Genomic DNA, 22122 nt, shown 5'->3' with positions numbered 1-22122 from the left:
GTCTAACCCAGGGTGGTGTGGAGTGGAAAAACGATGGATTTGGGCCCAGATCTTTGGACTGGGGTGAATGTGTGACATTGATCCACATTCTGTCCATCATTGTTGTGTTTGCACAAACAATCTGCAGGCTTAATTTCCCACATCCTGATACAGAGAACCCGAATCTGCTGCAATTTGCACCCTTACATGGAAAACAATATGTGAGTATGTCAGCATGAGAGTCAGCGCAAGGAAAGATAGAGACGTGAGTGACTGGCAAATTTAGAATTCCCAGAGATGACGTAGTCAGGGGAAGTTGACATTGGGAAACTGAAGTTAAGCTATACCAAGTGTTGTAAGTTGGCAGAGGTGTGCACCCTGTTCAAGCAGGTACCACAATCCTAGTCAGGGTGAGTCAGATGCACACCATAAATTAACCTGTGCTCACCCTCTGGTAGCTTGGCTCAGAGCAAGCAGGCTCAACATAAGAGGCAAATGTGTAATGTATTTATGAAATACTTCAAACACAGTGAAAACACCACAAAAAGACTCCATACCAATATAGACAAATAATGGGCCTCATTTATGAGAAATGACGCATCGCTGCATGAAAGCAGCGATGCGTCACTTCTCAGTGCGCACTCCTTGCGTCATGATTGATGCATCATATTTATAATATGACGCATCATGTCGCAAGGAGTTACAGATACGTCAGTATTTCCGACGTATCTGTAGGCGCAAAAGTGACTCATTGCTGGAGTGTGTCACAAAAGTGACGCAACTCCAGCAATGTGTACTTTCACGTGGGCAAGTCCCATGTTGTTAGTGCCTGGTCAGTCTTACGCCTGCCATGAAGCAGGCGTAAGATTTTGACGCATTAGCGGCCAAGAAATGGAGCAGTGAAATCTTATAGATTTCACTGCGTCACTTCCATGACCCTTTCTTGCGTCAAAACGCCCCCCCTTGCATACATTATACCTGGCGCAGGTATAATGTGGCGCAGGGGTTTACAAAGTGACGCATCTACCAAGATGTGTTACTTTGTAAATATGGCACAACAAGGCGCATATTTTACGCCACTGGTGCGTCACAAAAAGTGACGCACCGGCGGCGTAACAGTGACGCACAGCCTCATAAATGAGGCCCAAGGTGTTTTTGTGAGCAGAATAACTATAAAAATCCAATAAGTGTAACCAGAGTTATGAATTTTGAAACAATAAATGAAAAAGTAGTGCTTAAAAACTTAAAGCTCCAACTGGGGCTATCTGGTCGTGCTAGATCGGGGTAAATCCAAAAGTTCTGGCTGACCACGATGGAGTGCACGTCGGATACACGGACCAGCCTTGGCCCGATGGAAAGTACCTTAGATGTGTCGTTGGTGGAGTTGAGATGCGAGAAGTAATGAAGCAATGCTTCATTGTCAAACTGCTTGATTAATAGCGATGCATCAGCGTCATGTCAGGCAAAGTTAGAGATGTGGCGGAATCTCTAGACGATGCGCCACATAGTTGGTAATGCAAGATCTGCAGTTTGTGAAGCAGCAGCAATGCATCAGCATCAAGGGAGATGTGTCGGTTCTGATCCCTCTTTTGCCACCTGAGGGGCCTGTGGTCTGTCTGAATCTAGAAGCGAGTCCCACACAGGTATGCTCTCAACTGCTTCAGTGCCCAGACCACAGCAAAGAAATCTCTTTGAATAGCACTCCACTTCTGTTCCCTGGAGAGTAACCTCCTAAAGATAAAAGCTACAAGTTGGTCTAGGCCTCATTATTAAGCTGTGATACAGCTGCCGCTATGTCATGTTCTGAGGAATCTATTTGTACAATGAATTCCCTGGAAAAGTCAGGGTCCTTGAGGGCAGGCGCTGTGCACATGGCCAGCTTTAGGGAGTCAAATGTTGTTTGGCAAACTTCTGTCTACATCAGCTCTGTCAAGGGGGCAACAATGGTGCCATATCACTTAACAACCCTACTGTAATACCCGGTGAGGTCTAAGAAGTCTTTCACCTCAGTTTGGGTTTTTGGGGGCTACAAGGTCATGATAGTCTCTGTCTTGGCCTGAAGGGGCTGCACCTTCCCCCTGCCCACCAGGTGTCCTAAGTACCGCACAGACCCCTGCCCTATCTTGCACTTACTGGCTTTGATAGTCAGGCCTGCCTTTTGCAGGGCCTGGAGCACTTCCTTCAGCTGAAAAAGGTGGTCCATCCAGCTGCTACTGAAGACAGCTATGTTATCCAATTAAGCAGCCCTGAAGGCCTCCAAACCAGCCAAAACCTGGTTCACCATCCTCTGGAAGGTGGCAGGGGCATTCATTAATACAAAGGGCATCACTCTGAATTGGTAGTGGCCCTCTGGAGTGGAAATGGCTGCCCTTATCATTGGCTCCTTCAGTTAGGACAATCTACTAGTACCCTGAAGTAAGACCAAAGGTACTCAGGAACTGGGCAGCCAGTAACCTATCAATCAGCTCATCAGCCCGGGGGATGAGATGAGCATCAGTCCTGGTGACTGAATTGAGGCCCCTGTAATTATGCCTGGGCGTAGGACTACGCTACGCTCGCAGAGCGTTCGTAGTTTGCGCTACTACGCACTACACAAATTGCACGTAGCACAGTGCAAAAGCGCGTAGTGTAGCGTAGCGGGCATTTTTTGCTTGCTCGCGGTCCTCAACGTCAAGTTGGCGACCACGAGCGAGCAAAATCAACATCCCCGCGAGACTTTTTCCTCGTTCGCGATCAGCAACATCAAGTTGCCAATCGCGAGTGTGGAAAATAAACCTCAAGGTGGGAGGTCAGGTTTCTCATTGTGAGTGGTCACGTATGCTCGCGACCGCTCGCGATGAGAAACTGCCAGTCCGCGTTGAGAAAGCTGCTGCTCGAGTAAAAATCTACTCGAGCAGCAGAAAACGATTGCTTACACTGTGCGAGATGCCGTTTGCAATGATTGCACAGTGCAGACAGGCATCCGGTACTATGCAATCAGTGCGAACAGCATTTTCCCTACCACACTACGCAGTTCGCAAAGCTATACGCAGCTTGCGTTGTGCAAAGTGCACTTCATGTAGCTACGTGTAGTGCTACTACGCAAACCACGCCCAGGGTTACCTGTAATCTACACGGAACCTGAGTTCTGGTGTAACGCCCAGTGGAGCAGCTTTTGGTACTAGCACCATTGAGCCTATAGATTTTATTCCTGGCAGGGAAGCTGTCTCCTGTGTCCACATCATGGGTACATAGGTGAGTAAACACAGGACTGAGGGAAAACTGAGAGACAAACTGTTCCAGTCACTGGTGACAGTCCTCTGCTGATCAGTCAGGGTAGAAAAATGGTACACACCTTCAACTGACAAATCCGTCTCTTTGGAGGCTAAGAGATCTGGGAGAGGTTCCCTTTACTATTCCTCCCCTCCATCTGTCACCAGCAACATGGTGACCTCAGACCTCTTAAAGTGTGTTTGAGACGTTTGATATGGAGCACCCTCTGTGGGTGCCTGGGGATCTTCAGATCCACCAGGTAGGTGACCACACCCTTCTTCTCAACTATCTAATAGGGCCTTGTCCCATGACCTTGGAGGGCCCTGGGCTACACGGTTTCCATCACCCACACATTTTGCCCAGACTGTCATTCCACAGTGGTAGCCGTTTGGTCATACCACTGTTTCATCACCTCCTGGTTGGCCTCTAAGTTGATAGAAGCCTGCTTCCACAACTTGGCCATCTGACTCCGGAAGGACAGCATGTAGCTAGATACATCCTTGGGAGGGTTCCTAGGAGCTTGCTCCCTCCCCTCATTCACCAGACTGAGAGGTTCCCTTACAGGATTACCATACAGAAACTCAAATGTGCTAAATCTAACCCCCTTCTGTGGTACCTCTCCTAAAGCAAAGTGAGGCATGACAAGAGGAATTTCCACTTATGCCTCATGGCCTCCAGCAGACCCTCGATCATGCCTTTGAAGGAATTGTTTAATATCTCAACAAGCCAATTGGTTTGTGGATGGTAGGGGGTGGAGTGCTTGTAAGTAACTCAACACTCCTTCCACATTGACTAGTTATAAGCAGACATGAAGTTAGTGTCCTTGTCAGGCACCATTAGGGAAATCTACTCTGGTAAAATCCCCATTAGGGCCTTAGACAATGCAGGTGGTGTTCCATTCCTCTGAGGTGTGGCCTCTGGGTATCTTGTGGCATGGTCCACAAGTACCAGGATGGACCTGCTGGAAGAGGCTGTCTGGAGATCCATATGCAGTACAATGCTGATGCCCACCTTTTTAAATGGGGTGCCAATGACTGGCAAGGAATTCAGGGGAGCTTTCAGCTGCCGCCCTATCTTCAGTCTGGCCTGGCAGGTCAAGCAAGTCCTACGAAATGCATCTGAGGAAATCTTCATCCAAGGCCAACAGAAGTGGGGGACAAGCCTGGCAAGGGTCTTGCCCTGGCCCAAATGTCCTTCCAGGAGTATTTCATGAGCCAGGTCAAGTAGGAAGGCCCTGCAGCCTTGAGGAATGATGAGTACCATTTTGCCCTATGCACTGGTACCTTAGGCTAACTAAACAGGAGATTTCCCTCCCAGTAAATGCAGTGATTCCCAGAGGCATCACCTGCTGCCTGGTCTTTGTCCTGTTGCCTCTTGCCCTCCAGGTTTGGACACTCTTTCTGTGCCTTGCAGATTTCCTCCCTGGTGGGTCCCCCCTCTACTTGTCTACCTGCAAGTACAGACAGATCACCAATGGTAGCAAAGTCCTCCTCAAGTGGCCTCCAGATCAACCTCCTCTGGTAACCCATCCACCTCAGCTGGGAGACATTCAGGGGCTGGTTCCTCACACCAATTGCTCTTCCCTCTTTTGGCAGCTGTCTGTCCCATTCTTCCAGGCCTCATGATTACTTGACTCCCTTCATGGGCAGCCATGGACATTTTGGTATGCATAGCCACTTGGGCAACCCCAACATTTCCAGGTGTGACTTAAGCTTCACTTCCTTCAAGGTAGTATGCTTAAGATCATTTCCTAACAAACAATCTACAGGCATAGCAGGGCTCACAGCAACTTTGAGAAGACCTGAGACCCCCCCCCCCAGTCAAATGAAATGAAGGCTACTGGGTAGTGAGCATCACAGCTGTCAGCTATTACAACCTGGTATATTACATTGGGTATAACTTGCTCTGGGGCCATCAGATGACTCCTTACCATAACCATACTGGGTCCCGTGTTCCTTAGAGCCTCAACAATTTTCCCATTTATGGTAATACACTGCCTATACTTAGAAAAATTAGAAGACACATGGGGTTTAGGCACCACCTCAATGTCACCCAGGGAAAGTAGGTTACCCTCATTGAGTTCTCCCCTACTTGCTGGAACAAACTCCGACCCAAGCACTGTATTAACTACCCCTTGTGTCTTACCTCCACTGGGAGGCTTCTGCTCTTTTTGAACACTTGGGATCTCCCTTATAATGCCCAAACTTGTAGTACTCATAGCATTTGGGAGTCTTGTTCTGACCCCTGTCGGGGAAGCTCTTTTCCTGGTGGCAAGATTGGGAATTAGACTCTTTCCCCTGTGAGTTGTTTTGGAGGCCTGAGGTTCCGTGAATTCTGAACCCATGTTTCAAATGTTATGGTTCCGTTACGATTTGGGTAACGAGGAACCGTAACCGATGACTTCGGCAAGTATGAGTGTTTTCGCCATGTTACACACAAGGATTCCCTATGTATTTGAAGATTCTGTTCTGAACCTTGGTTTCCATTTTGTGCATGGCAGCCATTTTGTGGTTGCCCTCACATAGGCCGATGACTACGGCCGAATGAGTCTTTAGTACACGTACACTTTAGCTGACTCCTGAATGACCTGAGTGAACTGACCCTGTTGCCTGAGGCCGACTTTGCTGAGCCAGTTCTTGCCCAGTAGCTGATCAAGATTGAGGATCAAAGCACAGGAGATCGTATAGTTTCACGACACACAAATATGCCTTATCTTTCTCCCACCTGTTTCTGTTTCTTCCTTTATGGCTTATTTATGATATGGGTTGTGGTCTTTTTATTATTGGTTCGTTCGACCTGTCTAAAGAAGAATGTTGTGTTTGTCCGATGATTGATCATGGGCCGGGCAATTGAAAAGTGGGTTTTACCGTCATGCGATACCTCTGGTGTGGGTACATGTGATTGGACAGTTTGTAAATGTTAGGTATTTGTATGGAATGTGATTTTTGGCATAAAAAGGGATGACTTGCTTTGTAAAATTGAGCAGTTTCCTGAGAACTCATACCGTGATGACTTCTAGGACTTCTGTTACTGGCTGCAGTCAATAAATTCGATCTTTGACGTCACCACGAAGAGTCCCGTGTCTCTGTACTCTAGGACAGGTGAACCCGAAGACTTTGGGCGTGCCCCTGGCGCCGCTGGGTCTTAAATAACCCGGTTCTTCAGTTGGCGCCCAACGTAGGGCGACATCAAGCGGTACCGGTCCAAGCCTGAAGATCGCGAGGAGCTTCGTGAGGAAATTCCGGAAGAGCGCCCCCACTTCATCGACCCGGGCATGTCGAACGTGGACTAAAGGTCTTTGCTGTGAGGTTTCCCGCTTTCTAGACGGCTACGAAGGATCGCTGCCCTGACTGTCGCCCTGTCTTGGACCCCCCTTTGTGAAGCTTTGTAAGGCGAGACGATAGACGGGTCTTCTGGTGACTTGACTGATACCTCAGTTAAGTATAAGTGGGTCGCTCCCAGTCCTTAGTTTTTGGTTCTTTGGTTCTTAGTTTGTTTGGTCCTTAGTTTTGATTTGAAAATTGCAATTTCCAAAGCCGAGGGTCTCGTACATTTACGAGTGTATCGGTAGAGATAATCCCTTGAAGTTTGAAGCTCGATTAGTGAGCGAAGATGCCTAGTCGTAGCAAATTTGGTACTTGGTTTGGTTGTGGTTGCAACAGGGATTCCCGATTGGAGGATTCGTGTCTGATACCTCCGGTTGGAACTCCGACTTATGAGCTCTATTCTAAACACGGAGTGGGTCCCATTACGTTTAATGAAGTATGGGTCCGATACACTAGGAAAGACGGTGTTTTAAAATGGCCACATCATGGTAGCTATGACACAGAGATTTTAGATAATCTAGAAGCAAAATTGTTTAGGAAGAAAGCCCGGCCGGCAATGTTTGACTCCTTTCGCCTTTGGCGTAAAGAAGCCAGACAACGAGAAATTAAACAAGCTAAAAGAGATAAAAGAGAAAGGATGTATCAATAATGCAAGCTGCTAGGCAGTTTAAAGAAAACGAAGAAGATAAAGCAATTGAGGTGTCAGATAGGCAACGTTGTATGGCCATAGATAAATGTTATCCGGCTTTGCCGTCTTCTCCTCCGAAAGCGATTGAAGATCTTGAAAAAGATCCTTTGATGTCTCATTTACTGAGATTACCACCTCCTTATGTGCAGGCTGCTACTGCACCTCTATTACCCCCGGTTGTTCCACACTTTGTTGTTCAACCTCCTGCTGTTGCTCAGCCACCCGGTACTCCACAGATAGCTTTTCCTCCTCCTGCGCAACCTGCTCTAGGGTCGCAGGCTTTGCTACCAGCTTTGCCTCAAACTCCTTTGCCTTCCGCTTCTGCATCTGGGACTCCTACTGTTCTTGTTCCTACGCCTTCTTTGCCTCAAAATACTTATTCTCCTGTTCTTATGTCTGCTTCTTCTCCTTCTGTTCGAAAACGAATGACAGAGACTGTTTCTAGTCTATTGTCTCCATTGTTTGGATCATTGAATATGACCCCTGTTTCGGAACGTAAGCAGAGTCGTAGTCAGCTTCCTAGTCCTGAGGAACAGACAGTGTTGGATTTGTTGGCTCGTAAATGGATTATGGATGCCTCAAGGTACAGTTTGCCAGCGGTTATGGATGTTTTCTTTCAGTGGGAACCGCCTAAGCAGAGGTATGTTTTTAATATGATGTGTATGTTTCTGCGTCAGGAATGGGAAGATAATGATTTGGGCTTGATCCCGCAGGAACTACTTGATGTTCAGTCGGATTTCGCTAAAGGGATGATAGTGGAATTGTAGTGTAGTTCCTATTATCCCAATAGGCTCTGCGCATTGGAATAATACCTTCAATAGTATAGGCCTAGACCAGACGTTAACTAGGTCTTCTATTGTCGATATTAGACTTAAAGTTTTGTGTTTGCCAGCTAGCTCAGAGTTCACTAGAAACTTTCTCGAATAGGCAAGGAGGAGTTGAACCTCCCTGGATAGACAAGAAGGGATTTACTTTCTGACAACCATAGAACATGACAACTTTGCTCTCCCCTAATCAAGAGTGTATCTCTAGAGTCGTGTGAAAACAAAAGACAACTTATTTTACTCAGTCAGTACGTGCATTCTTAGTCTCACCAGATTGTAGAGAAAAGGAAGAGACGGGCGTGTTCAATAAAAGATGGTATTTATTGATCAGTCTCTTTTCTCATACAAGAGAAATGGATCGATATTATCGCAATACTTATGGTTAAGTAAAGTGCATACAATAAAAGCAGAAGTATAAAATAATACTGTAAAAACATTTATATGGTTTCTAAGCCATAAGGTGGTTTAAAATGGATAAAATAGATACATACACATATACATTTGACTAATCGTACTCAACTGGTGTTTCTAACTACGCCTACCCCAGTGTACCTGACCTAAGCCTAATACGTGGGCGGGAATAGAAAGTAGCAGTTTAAGTTAAGTTTGTTTTGCCAAGTGACTGACTCAAGAATTCTCTGCAAGGGGTTATTCAGTTCTGTACCTGGAATCTAGGATGAATGAGGGATGGTATCTCTCGTCTCTGGTCTCGATATTCCAGGCTGCCTGCGAGGGCTGCCCGGAAGCGCCGGAGCTGGATTTCTCGGCAGGAGAAAGCAGCGTCTCGTTCTCAGCGCGTCAGGAAGGCGGGGCTGCGCCAGCGGGGTCTGCTCTGCTCTGGGCTTCGGCAAGTCTGGCTGCTCCGATCTCGTCACCACCGCTTGTGTTTGCTTAACGCAATACCGGTAATATTTATACCTGTAAGGTGCCGAGATTGACGTAAGGATGGACATAGATACGTCAATAAGGATGTCATACGAGCTGGTCGTTAGCACATTCTTTTGCTGAAGTTCTCGGTGAAATCAAAACAATGGCCGCAGGGTTTTTCCCAGGTTGTCATAGGTTTGATTTGTTTTGAGAACTCCGTATGCCTTATCAGGGGCTGGAGGAATATTGCTTGTCTAATTAGATGGCAAGTGTTATGACCTAATCAGATAACACGTTCCTGTGCCGTGGTGTGGCTTATCAGATAACGGTTTCTGCATCATGGGATGGCTGCTAGTTAACTTGTTAACCAGAACAGGGTCAGGAATAGGGGGATCGATACAGAACCTATAGGAATACATCACAGAATCTGATATTACAGATGCCGTAGAGACGATACTGGCTTTTAGATCTAGCCTTCCGCCTCAGACATTGTACGAACCCGATTCTTCTGTTTGAAGAAAAGCGAGACAGTATCCCATGAGAGAAGTTCCTCCTGTATGGAAGGAAGCAGTTCAGGCTAATGTAAATCTGGGTATTGTTGCCGCCCCGGCTCATTTTCAGCGAGTATGGGTACATGTCCCTTGGAAGAGAGCAAAGGTCTTGGCTCTTAAGCAGACCTTACCTGATCCTCGTAAGAATCCTGCTGGTTACTATAAAGAATTGTCCCAGACAGTAGATGCCTGTATCATGAATTTAGCCGACATAGACATGTTGATGGGTAATGTAGTTCCGCAACCTTTGTGGATGAAGATTCGTCATGAGAATCATGCGGCAGAATTAGGAGATACTTAGGCCAATATTATTGCTGCAGATGGTAGACAACAGGGAGGTGCTAAACCTGAACCTTTGATTACGGAATTGCCAGGTAGAATTATTAATTTATTGAAGACGATGATGCCTGCTTTATGAGTGAATTGGGATAAGTTAGCAGCATGTAAGCAGAAGAAGGACGAGAGTGTATCTGATTTCTTCACTAGGTTTGAAGAAACATTTATAGATCATAGTGGTCAGGACAAGAGTACGGAAGGTGGGCAAAGATTATTTGTGGACAAATTTGTCTTTAATTTGCTCCCTGAACTTTCTAATAAGTTGAAAGATTCTGAAAGTTCTTGGGCTGTTTCATCATCGGCCCGATTATTGGCGACTGCACAGTACTATGAGAATAGGGATAAAGACGAGAAAGAAAAAGCAGAGAAAAAGACAAAAGACTTAAAGACAAAGGTTCTTTTGCAGCAGGCGTATCCGCCTCGCTCGAATCAGCAAGAGTCACAACAACGCCCACAGTTTCAGCAATCTCCACAGTTTCAGAGACCGCAACAGAACGCTGGGTAGTTTCCTCCAAGATCACCCTTGGGTTTGAATCAGTGTGCGTATTGTAAGGAGGAAGGTCATTATAAAAATGAGTGCCCTGTATTGCGACAGCGTGCGAGTGGTATAACAACCCCGAGAGGTCGTGGTGGTTTTCAGCAAGTGTCAAGGGGTAGAGGCCGTGGTGCGTTTCCTCAGAATGAACGTTCATTTCCCCCGCAAAATTCTATGACTTGCTTTGATCAACAGAAAATTGCATCTGGTCGGTCGACTCAGTACTATGCTGACGACTATCATGTTGAGAGTGAGAATGCTGACTATAATGATTGTTAGGACAGCCCTGGACAAAGAGAGGGAGTAGTGTCGGTTCCAGTAGATCAGAGTGGGCCTTATGTTGCAGTAGCCACATCGGGTGTGGTAGAGCCTTTTCTTTTGGATACTGGTGCAGCGAAGAGTTCTATCATGCAGTCTAAACTCCCTGCCGCACCTTTGTCTGGCTTAACGAATGTTTCGGTAGGATTCTCTGGCGCCCCAGTTCGTAATCCAGTTTCTAGTCCTTTGTCTCTTTCTATAGGGCCTTTTGAATTGGATGCACCTCTCATTCTAAAGACAGGTTGCGGTGAGAATTTGTTAGGCTTGGATTTGTTGAAAAGGTTGAATGCGACATTGCATTGTTCTCCTTCGGGAGTACAGCTTACATTGGGTAAGAAAGTGATCTCTCCGATGTATTTGTCTAAAGATCGGCTTCCACCAGAATTGCGTTCTCTCCCTGATACTCTTTGGGCTATTGGTCCTAATGATGTGGGTCTTTTGGAGATTCCACCTTACGTTGTAACGCTTAAAGCGAATGTCAAATTGCCACAAAACCCCCAATATAGGATTTCTAGCAATGGTGAAAGAGCGCTTTTAGCAATAATTTATGATTTAATTGAGAAAGATGTGATTGAAGAAACGAGAGGTAATGTGTGTAACAGTCCGGTTTTGCCTGTCTTGAAGCGCACTGACTCTTCTCAGCCACCTGTTTACAGGTTTGTAATCGATCTTAGAGAAGTTAATAAGATTGTCGTGCCACAGTTCCCAGTTGTTCCAGACATTACTGCTTTACTGACCATGATTCCGGCTTCAGCTGCCTGGTTTTCAGTCATAGACTTGAAAAATGCTTTCTTCAGTATTCCAATTGCTGAGGAGAGTAGAGATATTTTTGGCTTCTCTTTAGGAGGCCGAAGCTTCCGGTTTAAACGCGCTCCCCATGGCTATTGTGAAAGTCCTTCCATTTATAGCCAGGCTTTGAAAACTCAGCTTGACACTCTTGCGATGCTTACTGGTACTGCTCTTATTCAGTATGTTGACGATTTGTTAGTGGCTGCTGATGATGAAAAAACTTGTAAAGAAGCTACTCTTTCTTTGTTACGACATTTGTCTGACTTGCATCATAAAGTGTCACCTTCAAACTTGCAGTATTGTTGCAAAGAAGTGACCTACTTAGGTCATCTCTTGTCGAAGGAGGGAAGAAGGTTGACCCCAGAACGAATTCAAGCGATTGCCCGAATGACTGTGCCTAATACGCAGAGAGAGGTACGTGCTTTTCTGGGTATCACATCATATTGCAGACAATGGATTCCGAATTTTTATTTGCTGGCGAAACCTCTGTTGGCATTGACTTGTAAGGATATACCGAATCCTCTTCCTTGGTCTGACGATTGCCAGAAGAGTTTTTCTGAATTGCGTGATGCATTGTGCTCGGCTCCAGTGTTGGGTACTCCCGACTACAGTAAGCCTTTTACACTGTACGTCCACGAGAGAGAGGGTTGTGCATTGTCAGTTTTGACTCAACAGTTTGGTGATAAGCAGCGTCCATGTGCGTATTTCTCGTCGACTTTAGATCCGGTAGCTAGAGCGTTGCCAAGTTGCTTAAGAGCTACAGCGGCAGCGGCTGTTTCTATCCGACAGTCTGCTGAATTGGTGATGGACAATACGTTGGTTGTGATGGTTCCACAAGCAGTGGACACGTTTTTAAATCGAACAAAGACTCAGCACCTTACTAGTGCGAGGTTGTCGGGTTATGAGTTGACGTTTTTGGCTAGTCATGTGCACATCAAGCGGTGCAATGTGTTGAATCCAGCTACGTTGTTGCCGACGTCAGTGGATACAGATAGTCAGGAACAGCATGATTGTCTTTTGAGGACGGAAGAGGAGACAAAGGGTAGGATCGACTTGAAAGATTCTCCTCTTCCGGATCCTGATGGTACGTTATGGGTTGATGGTTCATGCTACAAGCTCCCGAATGGCGATACGACTGCAGCATATGCCATCACAACATTATGCACAATTGTTGAAACTGCACGAGTGAGCCTTAATTCGGCGCAAGCAGCGGAATTGATTACCATTAACGAGAGCGTGTGTTTTATCTGAGGGAAAGAGAGTGAATGTGTACACTGATAGTCAGTATGCGTTTGGTGTTGCTCACAGTTATGGACGCTTGTGGAGAGAAAGAGGATTTCTGACGTCGCATGGGACTAAGATTCAACATGGACAGTTGGTGAATGAGCTTCTGGAGTCACTTACTTTGCCGAAGCAAGTTGCGATTGTGAAGTGTAGTGCTCACCGGAAGGTTACGGATGATGTTGGTCGTGGTAATGCGTTTGCGAATGAAGTTGCGAAAGAAACAGCGAGAAATGTGATGAGTAGCATGTATGTTGCAGGCCCTGCGAGATGGATTGGTGCAGCGGGAATGTGTGAAGATACGATTGAGAGTGTGAAATCAATCCAAGCTGAAGCTACTGAAAGTGAAAAGAGCGTGTGGAGAGAAACTACGGGTAGATCGGATTCGACTGGTTGTTGGGTTGAGTTATCAGAACACCAAAGATGGATGTTGCCGGATGCATATGTGCTTGCGGTGGTTACGATGGCACATGGTTTGTCCCACATTAGTGTGAAAGGGATTTGTAAGTTGTTGGCTCCAGTATGGCAGAATGCTGGAATTCCTAAATGTGCTGAGAATGTGGTCAAGAATTGTATGGTGTGTCTGATGTATAATCCTGGCAAGGGAACTTCAACTCCAGCTGGTCACTTTGCGCCTCCGACATATTCGTTCGAGGTTCTGCAATTGGATTTTATCCACATGGAAAGGTGTAACAACCTGAAATACGTGTCAAACAACCGCAAAGGTGCACCACAAAGAACAAGAAATAGGTTCAAATGATATTGATGAAAAAAAGGAATTTTTTCAAAGAGATGTTGATAATCTTCAAGTAATCTTTATTTTCAATTTTTCAGTACAACGTACAGCCGACGCGTTTCGTCCCAAGCTGGGACTTCTTCAGGGCTTTTATAAATGTGGTCTGTCACTTTTAGAGCGAATGTGCAGAAAGCAAAGAGTCCGGAGACCGTCTTCCCAGACTCAATATCCCATTGTGCAAGCTGGTATATATATTTTTTATTTTTTCATCCAGTTTGAAACAGACAGGGTTGAACTATATACTTTTAACTTAATGAGGACAAGGATTTGCAGGGTTCCTAAATATTAGAAAGGGTTGATCTCACAACCGTAATATGTGTATAGCTCATTTTCATGTTCTGTGGTATTTAACGGAGTACCAAGGGACAAGAGGTCGCCGAAACACCCGCAAGGTCGCTGTGTTGCGGGTGTTTCGGCGGGACGAAGGCTTTGTGGATGGGCTGCCGGCTGTTTTAATACGAACGGTCTACTGGAATACAGTGCCCACATCCTCTTCCCAGGGACTTACAGGACCTCTTGTCCCTTGGTACTCCGTTAAACACCACAGAACATGAAAATGAGCTATACACATATTAAGGTTGTGAGATCAACCCTTTCTAATATTTAGGAACCCTGCAAATCCTTGTCCTCATTAAGTTAAAAGTATATAGTTCAACCCTGTCTGTTTCAAACTGGATGAAAAAATAAAAAATATATATACCAGCTTGCACAATGGGATATTGAGTCTGGGAAGACGGTCTCCGGACTCTTTGCTTTCTGCACATTCGCTCTAAAAGTGACAGACCACATTTATAAAAGCCCTGAAGAAGTCCCAGCTTGGGACGAAACGCGTCGGCTGTACGTTGTACTGAAAAATTGAAAATAAAGATTACTTGAAGATTATCAACATCTCTTTGAAAAAATTCCTTTTTTTCATCAATATAATTTGAACCTATTTCTTGTTCTTTGTGGTGCACCTTTGCGGTTGTTTGACTTCTATTTGGATTCCCTATGGAATAGGCACAGTAACGATGGGTGCCAGTCAGTGTGCACACATTTCCCTTTAGTTACTTAAGGGCCATTCAATATTTCGGGGAGAAAGGTAGTCAGGTGCTGGCATTAAGAAGGGTCCATCGTTATACCTCTGGTGTTTAACCTGAAATACGTCCTTGTAGTTTTTTGTGCCTTTTCTAGATGGGTAGAGGCATACCCCCTAAAAGACAATACGGCCTTGTCCACAGCTAGAGTCTTGATCAAAGAATATTTCCCAAGGTTTGGGTTGCCAAGGATGGTATGGAGTGATAACGGGAGTGAATTCGTGGGGAAGGTTATGAAGAGAGTGTGTGAAGGGTTGGGGATCCGACAGAAATTTCATGCTGCAAATCATCCCCAATCAGCTGGACTAGTGGAATGTTACAATGGCACTTTGAAGTTAAAGTTAGCCAAAATTCAGGCGAGTTCTGGTCTTCAATGGCCAGATGCTGTGCCGTTGGCACTTTTGTCAACTAGAACTACAGTGCATTCCCGGATTGGCCTTAGTCCTTATGAAATAGTTTTTGGCCGTCCGGCGAATGTGTGGGGAGTGCAGAGGCCAGTGAAGTTTAGTGACATCGAATATCCTGTGTTGGTGGACTATTTGTATGATTTGACGGCTAAATTGCGCGTCTTGCACCAACAGGTTCATGATAACTTGCCACCAGCATCTGTGGATCCAGGTCACACCATCAATCCCGGTGACTGGGTCCTGGTGAAAAATTTTCAGCGGACCAAAAACGAGCAGCCCCGCTGGACCGGCCCTCACCAAGTGCTTCTGTCAACGAGAACTTCGGTGAAGGTCTTCGGGAAGCGGAACTGGATCCACAGCGTACATTGTAAGAGGGCGCCTTTACCTCTGCCGTACGACCAGTGGGTCCGTGATGGTATTGGTGATTCAGAGACGGAACGAGTGCCGAAGTTCATGCCGTTTAGCGACGCACATCTAGTATGGACAAATTCTGAACGAGAGGACGACGACATTCTGCAAGCAGCCGTACCTCCACATTTGAGATTGGACACCACTGAGCCTGAACTCTTATTTACAGATCACACAGTTCCTGGTAAAGGCCGTTATAATTTACGACCGAGAAACAATGAACAAATAAAGGCATAATTTTTGCCTTTTGTTTTGGGAAAACTGCACTCTCTCAGCCAAGAAACTTTTTGGGTATATTTTTGTGAACCACCATTCGGGTTCAGCTGTAGGGTCACGGTGTAAAGACTAGGGAGTGCAGCCTAAAACGCCAGGTCGACGGTTCTGGTTGGTCTAAGGGAGTTCCCTGGGCTGACAGAAGCATTCTTTAGCAGAAGAAAACCAACCGCCGTGAACAGCATCGGTTAGAGGATGGAGTTTTTTGAGATTGAGAGAACTGTTGAGAAAACGAACTTTAAGAATAAACTGTGTAAATTAATGTATAGCAAATGTGTCCTGATTACATGTGTTCTGATGTTTTTAAGCATGACGTTAGCATTGGTGGGTGGGATTGTTTTCGCTACCCAATTGACTTCTGCACCCACCTCCCAACCTATGCCTTTTTCTACTACTACTTCTTTGCACTCTTTTCATGTCTTACCTGAACACGAACAGATTAGAAGGTCAGAATTTGTAAACAACTCGTTCATACAGTTTTTGCATCAACATCAGTTGGTGGTGAACATCACTAATTGCTGGGTGGGTGGTCTTATGCCGCATACTGCGGATAGAGGTGTTCCCTATTTGATTTTACCATTTAGTCAGAATGGTTTTTTGTGGGCTTTTCAGACTGTGTTCCTTTATGCCCTTGAGGTTTATCCTCCGCGTTCTGTAAGAGAAAACACGAGTAATCAAGCTTTAGTGAAAGGAGTCCTGAATATGAGTAGAGAGATTGACACTTATAGAACTATTCCCAGAGATGAGCTAATGGCATATGTCGGTTGGACATAAGATCTCCGAGTCTATACATGTGGACAAAGGAGATTGGTCGTTAACTGGATGGTTCTGGGGACTGATATCCACTTGGGGATGGAAGATTCTGATGGTCATTGGTGTGGCTTTAGCAATTCTTGTCTCGTGTTGTCTTTGTATACAGTGCGGTCCTGCCATATGTGGCCTTTGTGCTACTATGTGTGTCAGGGGATCGCCTGCCTCGAGAGATACACAGAGGAACAAGATAATGCTTCAACAGCACCTTGGTGATCTGATGAGAATTGACATCGACTCCGATATAGACTGAGTAATTGCCTATGTAAGGGCAAAAGGAGGGTCTGAGGTTCCATGAATTCTGAACCCACGTTCCAAATGTTATGATTCCGTTACGATTTGGGTAACGAGGAACCGTAACCGATGAGTTCGGCAAGTACGAGTGTTTTCGCCATGTTACACACAAGGATTCCCTATGTATTTGAAGATTCTGTTCTGAACCTTGGTTTCCATTTTGTGCATGGCAGCCATTTTGTGGTTGCCCTCACATAGGCCGATGACTACGGCCGAACGAGTCTTTAGTACACGTACACTTTAGCTGACTCCTGAATGACCTGAGTTAACTGTCCCTGTTGCCTGAGGCCGACCTTGCTGAGCCAGTTCTTGCCCAGTAGCTGATCAAGATTGAGGATCAAAGCACAGGAGATCGTATAGTTTTACGACACACAAAAATGCCTTATCTTTCTCCCACCTGTTTCTGTTTCTTCCTTTATGGCTTATTTATGATATGGGTTGTGGTCTTTTTATTATGGGTTCGTTCGACCTGTCTAAAGAAGAATGTTGGGTTTGTCCGATGATTGATCATGGGCCGGGCAATTGAAAAGTCGGTTTTACCGTCATGCGATACCTCTGGTGTGGGTACATGTGATTGGACAGTTTGTAAATGTTAGGTATTTGTCTGGAATGTGATTTTTGGCATAAAAAGGGATGACTTGCTTTGTAAAATTGAGCAGTCTCCTGAGAACTCATACCGTGATGACTTCTAGGACTTCTGTTACTGGCTGCAGTCAATAAATTCGATCTTTGACGTCACCACGAAGAGTCCCGTGTCTCTGTACTCTAGGACAGGTGAACCCGAAGACTTTGGGCGTGCCCCTGGCGCCGCTGGGTCTTAAATAACCCGGTTATTCAGGCCTGTAGGGAACGTCTTCTTTTTATCCCCCTCTCTTTCATCTGTTGGGAACCCTGACCACCCTTTTGGGAATCCCTCCCAGATACCTCCTTGGACACTGTGCAGCTACCTCCATGGACACTGTGGTGTGACCCAGATGCCTGCCTACTCATCAAACTTCCTTGGGTCAGTCAGCTCACTATCAACCAGGTGTTGGTACAGCTCTGGAAAACTAATATCAAGCATGTGCTCCTTCAAAATTAAGTTATACAGCCCAGAATAGTCATCAACCTTGCTTGCCCTCACCCAGCGTTCAGTTTCTTGCTAGCATAATCAAGAAAGTCAAACCAGATCTGTGTGGAGATTTTGTAGCTACCCCTGAACCTCTATCCATACCTCTCAGTGGTCAGCAGAAATTTACTAACAAGTATGGACTTCATGTGGGTGTACTGTGTCTCATCCTCTACCGCTAGTCTCAGGAGTGTGTCCCTCCCCACCGTGGTCATGTATCTCCACAAGCAACCCCCACCCCAGAACCCCTTGGGAACCTTGTGTATCCTTTAAGACACTTCATTGGTGGAGAACCTTTTATCAATGTCATCCCCCACAACAGAACTGGACACCAAACCTTTTGAGACACAAACCTTCCCTTCTACAGAATGCACTGCAGGTGCACCATCACAATTACTGCTGGACACTACTTGCATGGTTTGCAGGTTCTGCTGCCTGAAGTTTAGCTCATGGGCAATTTTCTTTTCCTCCATGGTCAAACTCTTTTCTTCCGTAGCTTGTTCTCTCTCCATCTTCAATTTGGCAAGCTCCAGTTTAAGTTTTCTCTCCTCTCTCCTGTCCTCCAGCTCCTCTGGGGGCAGGTTCCTAGATTACACACTGCTCCCTGCATGTGGATGGATTTCCAGTGCTGGGATGGTGTTCCCCCCTTCTCTAAAGGTCGCATGTCAAGACCCTCAGGCACGTCTTGTTCAAATTCCTCCCCAGATTCTGACCCTTCCTCCCCATTGTTTGTGTGGTTCTGGCAGGCCTCTGCTCATGCTCTCAATACCTTCTGGAGCTCTGTTTTTCCTAGTTCTCCCTTTGGCAATCAACCTCGTCTCTGGGCAAAATTCCTTGAGCTGGGCCACAGTGTAGCTCTCTAGGTTGACCAGCTCAAACTCAATCTTGACAGGTGAGTTCAGAGACACAACAGACAAATTGGAACAGGGAAAATTGGAAAAATCTAAAAGTGTCTATCAGGGAGAATTTTCTCAAATTGGTCTAGATATGAAGTAGTATTGTACACCAAGTCACTGTACACCAAGTCACTGTATGGCACTGCACAAATACAAGTCCTATCTCACTGCTGATCACCAGAGTTGGGTTTTTGGTTGGCAGAGGTATGCACCATGTCCAAGCAGGAACCACAAACCTAGTCAGGGTAAGTCAGATACACACCATAAATTAAACTGTGTTCACCATCTGGTAGCTTTACACAGAGCAGGCAGGTTTACATTAAGAGGCAATGTACCAAGTATTTGTGCAACACTTCAAGCAGTAACAGTTAAAACATCACAAAAAGAATCCAGATAGAAGAATCAGTTGTATTTTTATTAACAAAGTAAGACCAGAATGACACAAATCCAATAAGTATAACCAGAGTTATGAATTTTTAAAGAATAAATGAAAATGTATTGCTTAAAGCCTTAAAGCACCAACCATATCTGGTCGCGCTAGGTCAGGGTAAATCCAAAAGTTCAGGCCCAAAGTGATGGAGGCCGGGTCATATACAGGGACCGACCTTCGCCCGCTGTAAAGTATCTTAGAAGCATGGTCGATGGAGTCGAGATGTGAGAAGGAACAAAGCAATATATTGGCTTTGAGCCAGGCCAAGTCGGAGATGAGTCGGAAACTGGAAGCAATGTGTTGCATACTCAATTATGCAATGTCCTCAGTCCATGCAGCAGTGGTGATGTGTCGGGTCCGATTGGTGCTATGTCACTGATGTGTGGATTCTAGCAGTTGTAGTACTTTATACCAACTTCTAAGGGCCCAGTACTGTATTGGCACCACTTGGCAGGGCAAGACTTGCAGCAAGCGAAGTGCAGTTGCTTTTGCGGGTTTATTAAAAGTCTTTGATGTCCCTGAGACTTAGAACAGGGGCAAGCCAGCATGCCCGGGTAGTCACTTTGGGTTCAAGTGAGATGGTACAGTCCTGCATCAGCAAGGAAGAGGATAGCAGGCAGCAGGGCAGCAAAACACAAATACAGTTCTTCCCGAGCAGCAGTACAGCAGACTGATAGTCCTTATAGCAGCACAGCAGTCCTTCCTCCTGGAATAGTTATTCATAGGTCCAGTAGTGTACTGATTTGGTGTGGTCAGAGACCCAGTACTGATACTTAGTTGGCATTTGAAGTGGGTGTGATGTCAAAGAGGGACTTTAAAGTGCACAGAGGTTCTCCTTCCCGGCTCTGACTCCAGACTCATTCTAGGAGGGTATGCAGCCCTTTGTGTGGGGACAGGACAATGCATATTCAGATGTGTCAGCTCCTGCCTCCCATCCTGCCCGGGATGACCCATCAGGACGTGAATGGCCACTCAGTCACACCTAAGCTTTCTTTCTTTGTGACTGTCTAGAGGAAATGCACAAAGTCCAGCTGTCATCCACCCCAGACGTGCATTGGAGACACGTTGTAGGCACACAGGGCTAAGAGCAAAAAATGCTATCTTTTCAAAAGTGCCATTTTTAAAAGAGTAATGATAACTGCAACGTTACCAGTAAAAAATGGTTTATCATCACCATTCCAGTGAAAAGAAACATGAGAGATCTAGTCCTTCTCAATCAGGAATTACAGCTCAGACTTGTAATAAGGAATTCCCAATGTTAACCTATGAGAGAGCTAGGCCTATCAGTAGTGAAAAATGAATTTGCGTGTTTTTCACTAACAGGACATGAAAATGTAAAAGTGCATGTCCTACAATTTGATTACACTGCACCCTGCCCTACGGAGTACCTAGGCCCTACCTTAAGGTTGACTTATATGTAATAAAAGGGATGTTTAATGCTTGGCAAGGGGTTTCAAATGCCAAGTCAACATGGCAGTAAAACTACACATACAGGCTCTTCAGTGGCAAGCCTTAGACATGTTTAAAGTGCTACCGGTGTGGGGGGCATAATCAGTGCCATAGGGCTACTAGTAGAATTTAATTTACAGGCCTTGGGCACATGTACAGCACTCTGTTAGGGAAATATATATAAATGAAATATGCCAATTGTGGATAAGTCAATCGAATCATGTTTTAGGGGAGAAAAACATGCCCTCTAGCACTGGTTGGCAAAGTGCTCAGAGTCCTAAGGTCAACAAAATATTTCAACAAAATGTTAGGCAAGCCAGCAAAACGTCTGGGGGAAGACCACCATAAGGCTGACAGGTCTGACACCAAGCTTACCAACACCACAGAGTGACAGGGGTGTGAGAACGTAAAATGAATGGAATCCCACAAAGCCAGAATCTGTATTCACAATTACTCGGTATGGCTTTTTTTACCCTGCATATCCTCATTTAGCTACTTCAAAAATGGTTGGAGTGTCAGAGGGCTAGCCACAAACTGCATTTATAGTATGTGATTTAATATTACACTAGCCCAATTCACATAGTACAAAATGCTATCCACTGACCTGTGTGAGGATGCCTCCACCATGCTTATCTTTTCAGTGTGGAGATGGCCACTGATTGTGCAGTGGAATACCCACATGTGTAGGTCTATGTGTTAGTAATAAATGTTAAAGAGACATAGTGCAGTGGCTAGAAAATGGACAATACTTACAATTAAATGGAGGGGGTTAAGTAACGAATTATTTATGGAGGGACATGCAAGTTCAACACCCACCCACAAATGAGTAAGCCCATTCCTTCTCACGAACTAGACTTTAAAAGTCACTACAGCCAAAAGGTTCCGAAAAGAGTTATAAATGTACTCTACCCCAGCCTTGGAGTACATCCAGCACCACACTTGCCCACTCACGGGTACTGCAACCATCTCCCATAAAAAACAATGGTGGCAGGGACTTAAAATAATACGTATAAATCAAAGGAGAGAGTAAGGGAGATTGCACAGACTATGTGTGGTGGGAACTCCTGGTCCCCAGGGATAGATTTAGACAACAATGGAGGAGTACCCCCTGGAAGCAAAAAACACACACTCCACGGGGCATTCACGAGTGAGAACCAAGTAGGTTTGTACGCAAGACGAGCAGAAGCCGCAAGTGACGGATACTTGCCGTCTTGGATTACTCGATGCCCATGAAGCGCTAATTTACCGCTTCAAGTGTTTTTTCCTGAACCAGGATTAAACACACTTTTACATTAGACCACAATTTGTGGTCTATATTTGAACGAGGGCAGGGCGCGCCTTAGCGTGTGCGTACCACCCCGCTCAAAATACACGGTCCTGATGAAAACCAAATAATTTTTAACATGGTTGAAACATGTAGACCTATTTT

The sequence above is a fragment of the Lissotriton helveticus genome, chromosome 4_1, assembly GCF_964261635.1.
Source record: "Lissotriton helveticus chromosome 4_1, aLisHel1.1, whole genome shotgun sequence".
In the NCBI taxonomy this organism is placed as follows: Eukaryota; Metazoa; Chordata; class Amphibia; order Caudata; family Salamandridae; genus Lissotriton; species Lissotriton helveticus.
The sequence above is the reverse complement of the archived record's forward strand: the minus strand, read 5'-3'. Positions refer to the sequence as shown.